This window comes from Cherax quadricarinatus, chromosome 34 (assembly GCF_038502225.1).
Source record: "Cherax quadricarinatus isolate ZL_2023a chromosome 34, ASM3850222v1, whole genome shotgun sequence".
NCBI lineage: Eukaryota > Metazoa > Arthropoda > Malacostraca > Decapoda > Parastacidae > Cherax > Cherax quadricarinatus.
In genome coordinates, this window is record NC_091325.1 from 5,453,222 (window position 1) to 5,458,102 (window position 4,881).

At 39.0% G+C, this 4,881-nt stretch overlaps 1 non-coding gene across 1 annotated transcript; it reads right to left on the reverse strand.

The window, feature by feature from the left end:
* Positions 1-3,099: 3,099 nt before the first annotated feature.
* TRNAK-CUU (transfer RNA lysine (anticodon CUU)) lies at positions 3,100-3,172 on the reverse strand. The gene has a single exon. It is a non-coding gene; the product is annotated as a tRNA-Lys (tRNA).
* Positions 3,173-4,881: the final 1,709 nt, after the last annotated feature.

Below are 4,881 nucleotides of genomic sequence, written 5' to 3' on the forward strand. Positions count from 1 at the left end.
GAAGGCCTTCAACGAGAGTCTTCTTACCGTTCCTCGTGTGTGCTTGTTAGAGTGCTAATAGGATTACCTATTACCTATTACCTCTTTTGTAGCAATAGGAACAGAGCTGTGCTCGTGGTGTTGTCTTATGTATACACTATTGCTTAACTGTATTTGTTAGTGTTTAGCTCCAGATATTGTAGGCGAGACAAAGAGAGAAAAAGTGAGACAACCAAGTTGTGAGTAAAGGGACAATGACGGCACCTGCAGAGGAAGTTGACACATGCAAAAATCTCTCCCACAGTGCTCACGTTGGCTACTCAGCCATAGAGTTGACGTCGATCCTACACACGGTGGACAGGGTATGCTGCATATCTAAGATTGCTACCTATCCAGCACGTGATGACAGGATATTTTGAATATCTGGCGTCACTGCCTCCTATCCAGCACGTGATGTCAGGACATGTTGCATATCTGGCATCACTGCCTTCTATCCAGCACGTGATGACAGGACATGTTGCATATCTGGCGTTACTGCCTCCTATCCAGCACGTGATGGCAGGCCATGTTGCATATCTAGCGTCACGGCCTCCTATCCAGCTCGTGATGACAGGCCATGTTGCATATCTGGCGTCACTGCTTCCCATCCAGCACGTGATGACCAGGATATATCTCATCCAAGTGCTTTTATGTGTCTCCCCATCATCATTTAAGAATCCCTGTCATATAATAAAGGCTCAGTTCTGTCATATAATAAAAGGTTCAAATGTTTCTCCACTTTTGGCGAAACATTTTCTTAATAAATGTCTTGACTGGTATATACGTTTCTTTTACCTACAACTTGTCGTTATCTCCATACCGCTTTCACTAAGTTCAAGATGGTTACTGGACCAATTTACAACCACTCGGCAATGAAAACCAGGACAGTGTTTCTGTCTATCCTAGATCATTATCAAGTGGTACTCTATTTTCGCCGTCTAGTATCTACCCTTACTGTCCCTCTCTACTTCCAATGCCATTTTCCCTTGCCTTTCACTGTCTATTAACATCTCCCTGCCACCATCATCTCTACCAACATTAACTCTACATCATCTCCCCTGAATCCCACCATCATCACAAACATCACACTTTTACCGCTATTAACAGACTTTCAATTTATCACACACCACCATGCACTGTCTACACTAATAGGGTGGCCTGAAATAGGTCTGAACTGCATATTGCTTAGAGCACGTACACCGAGTCCCGCATCCTCCCGAACCAGGTGGAGCTGCCCACATGTCTTGTGGGAATTCGTGTAGTCGATAAGTAGCTTCAACACGAATATAGAGCCCACTGTGCTTTATGTTGTGGTTGGTGGCGACGGCGGCGGCGGCGACGGCGACGGCGACAGTGGCTGTCATATCTCTATGCCAAGTGTCATATGGATGTCAGCTGTCAGACGAAGGCCAGGTGGGCCCTGTGTTGTCTTGTCAAGTATTTTTACTCTATTTGAACAGGTGTGTTAGTGGCGTGGTGCTGCAGTCACGCACGCACACACATACACACACATACACACACATACACACACACACACACACACATACATACATACACACACACACACACACACACACGCATGAACACACTCTAAAAGAGGATGGAAACCACTAAGTGAAGAGATGAGACAGAGTAAAGAAGAGAGAGTAACAGATTTGGTAAAATAAACAACATTGGCTAAAGAAGTTGACAATTAAAAAAGATGTTATTTAAGTGAAAAAAAGCAAAGTAAAGATGAGAAATTAATTATAGTTACTTTATACAACCCACTCTAAAATACTTAGGAAATTATTGAAGAGTTTCCAAGGAAAGGAGCAAGTTTTTTAAATGGCAATTTTAACGACAACGAAATAAACTGGGCACCTTCTATATCGAACTGCTAATGGGTAAATGATTAATAGAATTCCTAAATATAATAGCTATTTGTTTTATACATCAGCATACGAATGAAGCAACACGATCAAGAGGAGACAACTTAAATTCTTGACCAGAGGAATCCAATATGCTGCCCATAGCAGAATGTGGCCATCTTGACAGTGGAGTGCGGCGCACGTGAGACTAGTAACAACAAAACATGCTAATAAAGTTGATCAAAATGTTTGTTAGATATTTTTACTTCATAACTTTCTTAATTTTCAATAGCAGGCTTTAGTTCACAGTTATCAGTAAAGAGGATTATGCAACCTGCTTGCATAAGAATTAATAATCATGTGACCAACTGCTTAAAAATAGCTTGTACACCTTTACTCTAGTCACTCTAGTGGATGAATTGGGCTGTTAGAGTCTGGAAACTTAAATAATGCGTAAGTGTCTTTATCTAAACAAAGTATAATATGTGATGGCTTTACTGTTTCTTTCCCTCTTGATTCTCTCTAATATCCAGCTGTCCCGGCACATAGTTGTGGGCAGGAGCTGTCACAAGCGTTTATCTTGGAGAGTCTCCAGTCAGATAAACAAGTGTCTACACTCCCAGAGACTTTTCAACTACTAATAAGATACCTTTACTATTACAACTAAGTGTCAGCGCCGGCTCTATTAAACTAATTTGCGTTTTAATAATAATAATATTAATAATAATAATAATAATAATAATAATAATAATAATAATAATAATAATAATAATAATAATTGTTGTTATTCTTACGTGGTTTACTATTTCCTCTTGTATAGTATTAAATTATTTAAAGAATATGTAGAGAAAAACTTTCTAGTATTTTCTCAGCTTCGAGTTTTCTTTAGTTTACTAGTGTAACTTCTCGTTCTCCCTAATGATAGTGGTAAGAAATTTCTTAATCCAAGGAATTGGGGCTATTTCTTCCTTACCACCTATCAAAACAAATTACCTCCCAATTTTCCTGGCTCTGTATGACTCATCTGGGATTTGCTCTACCCATTTGAAATGGATAACTAATTCAAAATCAATTATCTAATTTAGAAATATAACAGAGAGAAGCACTGTGATTTACAGCAGTCTTGCTGGTGAAACTTGTTTCACGAGAAATTCTTTTTTTTTCTTTTTTTTTCGCGAATTGCTTTTAGACAGACAGGTCGCTTTCTTCTAGTATAATAGAGAAAACGGTCCGCCCAACGTGGGGCTCGAACCCACGACCCCGAGATTAAGAGTCTCGTGCTCTACCGACTGAGCTAGCCGGGCTTGTGAGTAATAGGTAATAATAATAATAATAATAATAATAATAATAATAATAATAATAATAATAATAATAATAATAATAATAATAATAATAATAATAATAATAATAATAATAATAATAATAATAATAATAATAATAATAATAATAATAATAATATCTTTATTTACTACAAGTACATGTACAAGGTATACAGGTGTAGCTGACATCAGTGACATAGTACTACACAGAAAGCCGCTTGTTATGCAGAGCATTTCGGGCAAATTAGGTCAGTTTTGTCTCAGGATGCTACCCACACCAGTCGAATAACACCCAGGTACCCATGCATAAATTAACTTACTTATGTCATTTTCTACAGCAATACTGTATTCCAAACCATAGAAAAAAAATTCCACACACTCTTATGGAGTATGTATATTAAATACCTTAAGTTGTATCCAGCCTTGAAATATTAAAACATGTGGGTGGGAAAACACCACAGAGTTTTATAGGTTAAAAGCGGCAAAAACGATTCGTAAATGAGGTCACCCGTAATTATGATGTTGTTAGTGTCGGTGTAGTATGTGGGAGTCAGTTATGCTACATGATATTTTCAGCTGATAACTGAGGGACTTGCGTTCACTCCTGGGTAAGGGAGGACCTATGGGCATTTTAACTACTGGCGCCCCCTGTTCACCTAGCAGTAAATGGACATATAACAGTTAGTTGATGTTTGGTTGCCATGGGTTATCGTGGGTTATCAGCCATCTCGGGTTAATATTCAGAATCAAGTTTTTATCGTTCGGAAGTTGATCAGGTTTGCATTCTCACGCGAGTGCTTTGGTTGTGAGGATCATTACAGCGGATTCCTCCCAGTGATGGATACCGGGAGGTATGCCTCAGGGGATACCTCTCGATATCCCTCACTGGGAGGTATCCGCTGAGATATTCCTCACAAGGTTTGTAAACTGCACACACTATTAATGAGGATCTCGTACTGTCTGATGCCAGTGTTTGTTAAATGCTTGCACACATTACATTCAGTACTGTAATAAACTGAGTACGTCTTCGAGCACTTATCATTCATCCGTTCTTCCGCTGCTCTATGCTCACCCAGTTTCACCCCGCCATGCTCCTATAATTTACCACGCTCTTTCAGTTTGCTGTAGCTTTCTTATCATAACAGAAAATTTGCACCTACACAGCCGAAAATTATAACGTACAGTCCATACAGAATGCCTCAGCTATTAAGGATGGAAGACGTTCGGACAAGGCATAGTCCAAAAATTTCACAGAGAAAAATACAACACTTTAAATAAAAAAAACTGAAAATTGATGTCTACACACTCCACTGACAATCGTAAACTTCTTTTAAGCAGGATACACCAGTATTGAAGCCGATCAGAGGAAGTTTTCTCAAGTCATCGCGCTGAAACCATACACGAAATGCTCTCTATAAAATAATGACTATAGGGCACCTGCAATTGCCAACAGCTGCATGAATCTTTTCCCCTAGGTACAGTATACGAGTGTTGAACAATTGAAGCCCATCGAATAAAGCGTTTTCAAGTTATAAACGAAAATCTTGGAAGTATAACAAAGTCAGGGAACAGTAATCATTTGCCTGAATTTCAAGGATACTTATAATGCAGAGGAAGATTGATCTCTGTGAACAATAAACATTAATCTCTGGTAATGTCCATCTCCAGACACCGCTGGGCACTCTGGAAAGTCC